The following is a 10610-nucleotide window of genomic DNA, read 5'->3' on the forward strand; positions in this document are numbered from 1 at the left end:
TAGAGACATTCAGGTAGATGTGAGGTAGATCTTATGGCGGTTTTGATTTGTATTCCCCTAGTGGCTAATTCAAGGTTGTTTTAAAGAATTAAACAAGATACCGTAGGTGAAATCTGATACGAATTTGGGTCTCAGTTCTATGCTAGATTCAGGGCACCCCCAGAATAACTGTGTTAGTGCTTCCTGTCATTTTTATTTGCTCTGTAGCCTTTTAGCTCAGGAAGGCAGAGCACAGGCCTAACACCCACACTGGGCTTTACACTCATGTAATATATTCATATACCCAAGTATGCCAGAATCCCCTGTGGATTCTATCCCAGAGCTCTAGAATCACAATCCAACGGGCCGGGACTTCCCTGGTGGAGCAGTGGTTGGGAGTCTGCCTGCCAATGCAGGGGACGTGGGTTCGAGCCCTGGTCCGGGAAGATCCCACATGCCGTGAAGCAGCTAAGCCTGTGAACCACAACTACTGAGCCCACATGCCACAACTGCTGAAGCCCGTGCGCCTAGAGCCCGTGCTCTGCGACGGGAGAGACCTCCGCAGTGAAGAGTGGCCCCTGCTCGCTGCAACTAGAGAGGGCCCGCGTGCAGCAACGAAGACCCAACACAGCCAAAAAAAAAAAAAAAAAGTTAAAAACCAAAAAAAAAAAAAAAAAGTCTAACGGGCCCCAACCTGTGCATTAGAAAAAACCTACACATTTGAATCACTGCCCCAGTTCCCGTCTAAGAGAAGTAGTTGGTAGGATTTTGAGGAAAGGCAAACAACTTGGGGTTAAGTGGCACTTTCTTTTGCTGCCACAGGAGGCGCCATTGAGTACATGCCATTCAGATCTCACAGTAACACCTGAGAGGGTTAGTCACCATTTTTACAAGTGCAGAAACTAAGGTTTGGATTTGGTTCAGGAGCTTAGAATCAGTCTGAAATCTTTGGAACACTGGAATTAAATGTAGGGCCAGGTTTCCGGTTTGGGCACAACGAGCCACACATTGTGTGTTGGTTCTTGATATTTGTTTTGCTAATTTAGAGGGAATGGAGGTAAAGATAATTCCCAAATGGTGGCTCATGCAAAATTCATGTGTAGATGTTTTGGAATGCGTATTCTACCTGCTCATGTGAATGCAGCTGCCGGCTGTGGAAATTCCCAATACAGCAAGTTAAACAAGCCAGGCTGTGAAGACCCAGCTAAGGAAGACTTGGAGGCGGTCTGTGGAAAACTTCCCTTTCTACTTTTCCAGTTCTTATTTTGATTAAGTAGCATTGCTTTGTAGAAGGAAATAAAGTTCCTAAGGAAACATTCTTTCTTTAGGCTGCCTTTTCCCGGGTTATAGTGGAATGAATTGGATTTATGCTTAAAAGGAGGGAATTTAAAATCACCTTCTTTTCTAGCTTCTTTTGTATGATAATCAGAGAAGGTAGGAATGATAATGGTAATAATGTCAAAAGGGAGCTCTGACAAAAGATTTTGCTGCATGTTAATTCAGAATTGATTGCAGTTGTCAAAGTTGCATCAGTCAGGGAAACAATTCAACTCAGATGGTTCTAATGAAAAGACTTAAATGGGGAAAAGGTGTGAGCAGAGATTAGTGAAGACAGGAAACAGTGAGGTGCCCCGACTAGCAACCGTGGGTAGCCCTCACCAGATCTAGGGCCGAAGGGGCCAAGAGAGGAGAGAGCATTGCGGGCCGTAGGGCCCCTGGCAGGAGCTGTGCTCATGATGGCACCAGCTATTTCCAGGCCAGGGCACTGAAGCAGGGAGGAGTGGGGAAGAAATGCCCCAACCTCAGTTTCCTCTCGTCCTCCACTGCCTTGCCAGCGTGAAGCCAGCTGGGAAAGGAGGCTGGGGGTGCAGGCTGCAGAGGTGAGCTTCCCCGGGTACGGAGCAGTGGATGGGGGTGGTGGGTTGCAGTTGGAGACCAGTTTGCACAATAACCAACTATTTTACAGTGAGCACATTCTATTTATTGTTAATTTTAGAAGGTGTTATTTTGAAGAACGTTGAGAAATAGTGCAAGTATAGAAAAACGTCTGTTTCTCATTTTTAAAAAATTCCACTCTATTTTACATTTACTCCAGCAGAAGCTTCTTATCTTCTAGGTCGTAACTTTGTTATGAAGTCTCTTAAACTTTGCACATTTTTCTTATTTTCCTAATACATTTGTGCATATCATTATACAGTGATAAGCCTAAAACAGAGGGTGCCATGCTTTCATAATTGGCAGGGGGTGATTTTTAAATTTCCCTTTTCAGATGAATGCATAGATATTAGTGAGTTATTCTAAGGTGTTCACTGGTCTTCAAGTCAAATGAGTCCAAGTGGAATTTAATTGAGCGTTTTTGTAACCCCTAGCTGAGGGGAAGATGCAGTGTGTTAAAGACATCCAGATAGCCGCATATGTCTCCCTGCAGACCCAGCTGGGAACTATTCTGCTTCATACATTGATGAGATATGCTGACTTGCAGTGTTGGTGGTAACCTAGTGACCTGCTTTCTCTGTCATCCTGTATGTAATTCTTCTAGGTCTAAGTAAAGGGCAGATGAAGGTCTGTGTCTCTGGGTGCCTATGGGGTTGCTAGGAAATGGGTTTCAAAGTGCTTCATGGTGATGCAGGAGGTTGAACTTTTTTGTGAAGGGTTGTCATGGAAACCAAGTACATCATTGCCTTGTCTGACTAATGTATCTTTTAATGATAAAAATTGTAATCCAGGGTTAAGGGATTAAAAATGATAAAACAGTGAAATGTTAAAACCTGTAACTTGAGGGGGAATGCTGCTGCAAGTAGCACATCTTTTGAATCGGAAGATTTCACTGGCAGTGTAATTCAACGTTGGTCGGGGCTTGGCTGTGTGAAGTGATGGGAGCTAATCAGTTTGTTTTCCTTCTTGTCTTCAGAGTAAGAAAACCATGATTTCACCCTGTGGCTTTTTGCTGTGGGGTTTTATTACCAACTCCAGCTCCTGAGCTTTTATGCGAGGTAGAAGGCAGCACACCCCCACTGTGAGTGCCAGCGAGGTTGCCAGGGTCGGTTCTTTGGTTGGTTGATTGGTTTTACATCTCCCTTACCCTGTCCAGCCCCCTTCCCCCAAGAACAGGCCTGTGGGGTGACCGTGATAGCCCTACTTGCTCTTTGCTAAGCACTCAGATACCCGCACATCCCTGGAGCAGATCCTGGAGCAGAGTCTGCCCTGACCTCCTGTGGTTGTTATAAGGGCCCTATAACGAAGCAAGATCCTCCTCTTCTGCATATTGAGGACAGAACCTTCTAGTGTTGTAGGTATGATGAATGCTGCTTATATTTTGATCACTAGCTTATTAGGATAAACTTTCAAATGAAAGTACTTAGGATAGGAGAACTGAACTGAAAAGAGACTTTATACTGTGTTTAATCGTTCACCTGCCTCCATGGAGATTGAGCTCCTGGGATTTCATTTCCCACTCCCCAGCTGTGTGTGTGTGTAATAGACTTTTGTTGCATTGGAATAAATCTGCTTGTTTGTTTTCGACCTTTGCAAAATATCTTTTATTAATATTTCCAAATTTAATATATTTGAGTTTTTTGCATTTAAGGGGGAAAAGTTTGACATGAGTCCTTAGATTGACAATGGAAATAAGCCAGTTTAAATAAGTATTTCACTGAGCGGCATTTAAGACCCAAATCTATTTTCATTCATTCCTTCCTTTGTTCATTCATTCATTCATATAGCATATATATGTTTTTAATGAGTACCTACTTTGTTTTCGGTACTTCCGGTGCATCTATTGTTTTTTCAAAACAGTTGTCAGGTGTCAGGAGGTGCCTTTGAGGAACTGAAGGCAGAGGCTAGCCAGAGCCCAAGGCCTGTCCAGAGTGGCCACAGCCAGGAGGGTGCCATCCGGCAGCCGTACTGGGATCCCCTTGCTGAGGTCCCTGCATTCCCATGACTTGCTTCTTATAATTTTGGCTGTTTCTCCAGTTCCAGAGTCTTGGCTGCAGCCCTTGATGACAACGTGGAACACATGCCCAGCATTTCTTTATTTCCTTCTAGTATTGACCTTCTGTAGGGAATGTCACCTTTACTGATAAAATGGCACCCAGAACCTAGCACCTGAAGGACTGCATGGCTCTTGACTGCATCCCATGACGTTTTGTCTTCTGCTTTGATCCACACTGCTTCCACCTCTGTGCAGGCCTCAGGGTGGGAGTGGGGCCCTCCTCCCCACTTTAAGAGTCTAGCCAACCCATACACTTAAGGTTCTGTCTGTGCCTCCCCAGAGTGGAGATGAGACAAGACTGTCATATTCAAGAGGACTTGGTTGAAGATTCAGGAATGATGAAAGAGAACAAGCGGAGTGGCTGCTCAGAGACCAGACCCTCTGGTTCGCTCTCGGGTTATGGCAGCTCTTGTTCAGTCTACCAGAGGCCTCAGGCTGGTCTTGCCTTCCCAGGGCCCCTCCGTAGCAACTTGACCTTTATCCTTTCTCCTCCAGAATCCTCCCCCAGATTCCTAGACCCCTGAAGTCCAGACCAGATGAGACTAAGACTTTCCTAGGATATGTGTCATCTTTGAGAATATATGATTCTTGCTTAGGCTGTTTTCTCATCTGCTTAACGCGGTAAGAGTGATACCTCTGTCCTTTGGGAGTAGTGAGGATTAAACGAGAGTATGCATGCAAAGTGTAGTGGAGTGCCTGACACTTGGTAAATGCTTGTGATCATCACATTACTGCAAAGACCTCCCCTTCTAGTCATTTTCCACCATCACCCCAACCCCCATCTATGAGGACCATCCTTAGTGCTCCTGGCCTCAGCATAACTACGATAATCATTGTCCTATGCCATGGCTACCTCAGGGCCCCTCTTGTATCACAGAGTAAACCCATGGCCCTGCCTTCCTTCCAGTATTTATCTGTATGTTGTGATGTGATGTCTGTGTGTGTGTGCATGTATGAACTCCAAGTTGGGAAACATAAAAGTGGGGGTATAGACTAAAAATGACTGTGTTTATTGATCTTTTAGTACATCATTCAATTGGTGAAGTATTCAGAGTAACCTTTGCTGTAAAATGTTCAGCATTTTATCCCCATTTCCTGTGTGTACCTCAGCACTTGGCCTGTCAGCATGGGAATAAGATCCTCTGGGCTAGGCTTGTGCTCTCCTCTTAGGGACTCACTCTTGCCGATCAAGGACCAGGAGATTGCATACAGGGCATTCATTCATTCAGTTATGCAGCAAGTATTTGTTGAGTACCTACTGTGTCCTCAGTTCAGGGACTACAAACAAGATCTTTACTCTGCTATAATTCAGTCACCATTTTCATTCATGCATTCAGCACATCTTGAAATTCTGTGTTCATCTTCTGATCAATGAGAAATATTTCTTTCATGTCCTTTTTTTTCACTTATACTTTCACTCATCTATTGAGCAAATATTGATTGGGGGCCGATTATGTGTCAGGCAATGTCCAAGATACTGGGTTCTAGCAGCAAAAAAAAAAAAGGCAAAACTTTCTGTCTTCTTAGAGCTACATTCTAGTTGGGGGACACTACCAATAGAAAAAACAAGTAAGTGAAATATAAATATTGTTATGGACTGAATGTTTGTGTCCTCCCTCCCAATTCATATGTTGAAATCCTAACCCCCAGTGTGATGGTATTAGGAGATAGGGCCTTTGCCTTTGGGAATTGATATGGTCATGAGGGTGGAGCCTTCATGAAGGGGATCTGCACCCTTATAAAAGGGACCCCAGAGAACTCTCATACCCTCTTTTCTGCCATGTGAGGACACAATTAGGAGTTGACAGTCTGCAGCCCATAAGAGGGCTCTTACCAGAACTCGACTGTGCTTGGGACCTTGGTCTTGGACTTCCAGCCTCTAGAACTGTAAGAAATAAATTTCTTTTGTTTATAAGCCCCCCAGTCTATGGTACTTCGTTATAGCAGCCCAGATTGACTAAGACAAATATGTTAGTTAGAGATAAGTCTTAGGGAGGAAAACAATTCAGGGAAGAGGAAAGGAAATGACCTTCTGAAATAGCAAACACTTATATCACATTTCATATCACATTTCACTGATGTTAAGATGCACTTTTTCAAAAAACATTTTTGCAGCTCTAAAATTGGTATGCATCTTGTAATTGATAGCATTTACTAATTTAATTGACAGTATTTAAAATGGCAGATAAAATAATGGTGTGTCTTATAATGCATAGCTTCTTAGACTTAATAAATATGACCCTTACCATGTACCAGGTACCATTCTAAGCAATTTGTTAATTCGTTGAATCCTCCCAAAAACCTTATTTAGGTTGGTATTACTATAATTCTCCATTTAAAGATGAGGAAACTGAAAGCCCAGAGATTAAGTAATTTACTGAAGGTAATTTACTGAAGGAAGTGGCAAAGTCAGGATTGGAACCCAGGCTGGTTGTGGAGTCTGGGCTCTTAATTGCTGTGATGTATTGCCAGAGAGGGTCTTTGGGAAGGTGACTTTTGAGAAAAGACTTGAAAGAGGTGAAGGGGCAAGCCATGAGGATGTCTGGAGGAAGAGTGATGCAGACAGAGGGAGTCCCTCAGTCTGGAATGGGTTTGGCATTTTGAGAGAACCACAAGCAGGTCTGTATTTTTGGAGTGGAATAAGTGAGAGGGAGGGGTAGGGGAGGTGAGGTCAGAGAGATGATCGGTGGGCACATCATGTGTCAGTTTAATCTATCTTAAGGACTCTGGTGTTTACTTTGAACCACCTTCTAACCAGAGGAGTGATTTATTTTACTAGGATCATTCTGCCTGATGCATTGAGAATAGTCTGAAAGAGACAAGTTAGGAGCTCACTGGAATAATTCAGGAGAGAAATGTCCATGGCTTGGATGAGAGTGGTAATGGCAAGAGATGGTAAGAAGTGGTCAGATTCCATATGTATTTGGAAGACACAGATGACATAATTTCTGATGCATTAAGTTTGATAGTATGACATGGTGATGATGATATGAAAAATAATAGCCAACATTTGTATATTCTCATTAAATAATTTATACATGTTAATTTAATTTATCCCTGTAACAGCCCTACGAGGAAGTAAGTATTATTATTATTATTCCTATTCTATAGATAAAGAAACTGAGGCACTGAAAGTTTAGGTAGTTTGTGTAGTATCACAGACTAGTTAGTGGTGAAAATAGGATTCTAACCCAGGTGGTCTGGATCCAGAGTATGTTTTCAACTACTACATTTTATTGCCACTAAGCTGAGAAAAAGAAAGGAGTCATATGTGAACTAAGATTTTTGCCCTGAGTAATTGAAAACCACTGAGGTGGTGATAAGTACTTTTTAAAAAAGAAATGATAGTAGCCAGATAAAGTTTGAATATGTTAAGTTAGAGTTGGCTTATAGATAGTTCTGTGGAGATGTTGCAAAGACAGTGGAATATACAGGTTTGGAGTTCGGGGGCAAGGTCCTACCCATTGACATAAGTTTGAGAGTCATCAGTACACAGATGACACCTAAAGCTATGAACCTGGATGGGATCACCAAGGGAATGAGTGTGGACAGAAAGAAGAAGAGATCCAAGAACTAGACTAAGTCCTGAGGCACCCAGCATTTAGAGATTGGGTTGATGAGGAGGAATCCAGTTCCTGAGAATGAGTAGCCACTGGGTAGGAGGAAGAAAGTGCGGTTACCTGAAAGCCAAGTGAAAAATAGTGCTTCAAAGTGGAGGGAGTCACCAACTGTGTCAGGTGCTCCTAATAGATTAAGTAAGATGAGGACTGATATTGGACCATTGGATTTAGAAAAGTGAAGGTCATTGGTGAACTTGACCAGGACAGCTGCAGTACAGTGATGGAGGCAAAAATCTACTTAGAGCAGTTTAAAGAGAGAATAAGGGAGTGAAATTGGAGACAGCAAATTTAGAAAACTATTTTGAGAAGTTTTTCTGCAAAGCAAAGAAATGGGATGTCTTCTAGGGAAAGTGTTCTATAAATGTCTGTTGGGTTCAGCTCTTTGATGGTGTTGTTCAGTTCTTCTATATCCTTGCTGATTTTTTATTTATTTATTTATTTATTTAAAAAAATTTTTTTTTTGGCGGTACGTGGGCCTCTCACTGTTGTGGCCTCTCCCGTTGCAGAGCGCAGGCTCCTGATGCTCAGGCTCAGCGGCCATGGCTCACGGGCCCAGCCGCTCTGCGGCATGTGGGATCTTCCCGGACCAGGGCACGAACCCGTGTCCCCTGCATTGGCAGGCGGACTCTCAACCACTGCGCCACCAGGGAAGACCCCTTGCTGATTTTTTGTCTAGTACTTCTATTGATTACTGAAAGAGGAGTGTTGAAGCTCCCAACGGTAATTGCAGATTTGTCTATTTCTCCTTTTAATTCTGTCAGTTTTTACTTTATGTACTTTGCAGCAGTGTCATTTATTGATTACAAGCTTAGTATTGTTATGTCTTCTTGGTGAATTGACCTTTTTATCATTATGTAATGTCCCCTTTTAATCCCTGGTAATTTTCTTTGATCTGAAGTTTACTTAGACAGATGTTAATGCAGCTACTCTTCATTTCTTTTGATTAGAATTCACATGGTATATCTTTTTCCATCCATTTACTTTTAACCTACCTATATCTGAAGTGCATTTCTTGTAGACAGCATATGGTTGTGTCATGTGTTTCTAATCCATTATAATAATCTCTGTCTTCTAATTGATTTGTCTGGACCATTTACATTTAATGTACTATTGATGTGTTTCAATTTAGATCTACAAATTTATTATTTGCTTCCTGTTTGTGTCCTCTGTTTTATTTCTATATTTCTTCTTTCCTGCTTTCTTTGGGCTATTGAAAACTTGTTAGTATTCACTTTAAATTTATATGTTATGTTTTCGACAATATTTCTTTGCGTGTGAAAAGTCCACTTAGAAACATTGTTCTACTTCAAGTGGTATGAAGACATCTTCATATAGGTCCTTTTATCCTACCCTCTTTCTGTTATAGTTATCTTATGGATTAGATCTGTGTACATTAAAAACTCCATCAGATGTTGTAAAATTATCTTTCAACTGCCAAACATATTTGAAAGAACTCAAGAGAAGAACAGTAGTCTACTATATTTACTTAGATATTTACAATTTCTTTTACTCTTTCTTTGTTCCTAATCTTCCAAGTTTCCATCTGGTATCATTTCCCTTAGGTCTGAAGGATTTCCTTTAGAATTTTTTTTTAGAGCAGGTCTGGTGGAAACTGATTCTTTTAGTTTTCCTTTGCTTGAGAAAGTCTTTATTTCACCTTAGTTCCTGATGGATATTTTCACTGAATATAGAATTCTGGATTGACAGTTCTTTTCTTTCAGCATTTTGAAAATGTTGCTTCACTTCCTTCTGTCCTTCATAGTTTCTGATGAGAAATCTTATCATTTGAATCATTGTTCCCTTATAAAGAATGCATAATTTTCTCTGGATGCTTTTAAGAATTTTTCATAGTAAGAATTTTTAAGAATTCTTATAACAATTTTTGCAGTAGTTTAATTACAGTGTTTCTGGACATGGATTTGTTTGGATTTGTCCTGTTTAGAGTTTGCTTAGCTTCTTGAATATGTAGGTTTCACCAAAATTGGGAAGCTTTCAGGCATTATTTCTTCAAAACTTCTTCTGTCTTCTCTCAAACTCCCATGGCATTATGTTTGACCTTTTGTTATTGTTCCATGGGTCTCTGAGGTTCTGTTAATTTTTTTTAAAATTATTTATTTATTTTTGGCTGTGTTGTGTCTTCATTGTGGTGTGCGGGCTTCTCACTGCGGTGGCTTCTCTTGTTGCAGAGCACGGGCTCTAGGTGTGCAGACTTCAGTAGTTGTAGCACACGGGCTTAGTTGCTCTGTGGCATGTGGGATCTTCCCGGATCAGGACTCGAACCTGTGCCCCCTGCATTGGCAGGCAGATTCTCAACCACTGCACCACCAGGGAAGCCCTGTTAATTTTTTATTCAGTCTTTTCTCTCTGTTGTTCAGATTGGATAATTTGTATTGATCTATCTTAAAATTCACTGATTCTTTCATTTACCTCCATTCTAATATTGAACCTGTCTAATTAGTTTTTTACTTTGGTTATTTTATCTTTCAATCCTAAAACTTCTGTTTGGTTCTTCATTATATCTTCTATTCTTTGCTGAGACTTTCTACCTTTCTATTTGTTTCAAGTGTTAACCTTTACCTATTGGACCATATTTATAATAGTTGCTTTAAAGTCTTTCTCAGATAATTCTAGCATCTTTGTCACTTGACGTTAGCATCTTTTGATTCTGTTTTCCCACTCAAGTTGTGACTTTCTTGGTTCTTATGTCCAGGAATTTTGGATTGTATTATACTGTGAGACTTTGTATCTTGATTAAATCTTATGTCAGATTCTGATATTTTTGTTTCAACAGGGAATCAACCCAATTGGGTTTAGTCTACAAGTTCTTATCAGCCTTAGATGGGTTGCAGTTTCACTGTAAGTTTCGTTTTCAAAGCCTTTACAGTGCTCTTTGCTTGTGTCTGGTGTTTATGCCACCCAGTGGCCAGCCTGTGACCTGGGAGGTGATCTATCTCATAGTTTAGTTCTCAAAGTCTATGGTATGCTGTTTAATGTGAGATCCATGTGTGTGCAACTTGTAG

The sequence above is a fragment of the Neophocaena asiaeorientalis genome, unplaced genomic scaffold (genome assembly GCF_003031525.2).
Source record: "Neophocaena asiaeorientalis asiaeorientalis breed wild unplaced genomic scaffold, Neophocaena_asiaeorientalis_V1.1 scaffold515, whole genome shotgun sequence".
Classification (NCBI taxonomy): domain Eukaryota; kingdom Metazoa; phylum Chordata; class Mammalia; order Artiodactyla; family Phocoenidae; genus Neophocaena; species Neophocaena asiaeorientalis.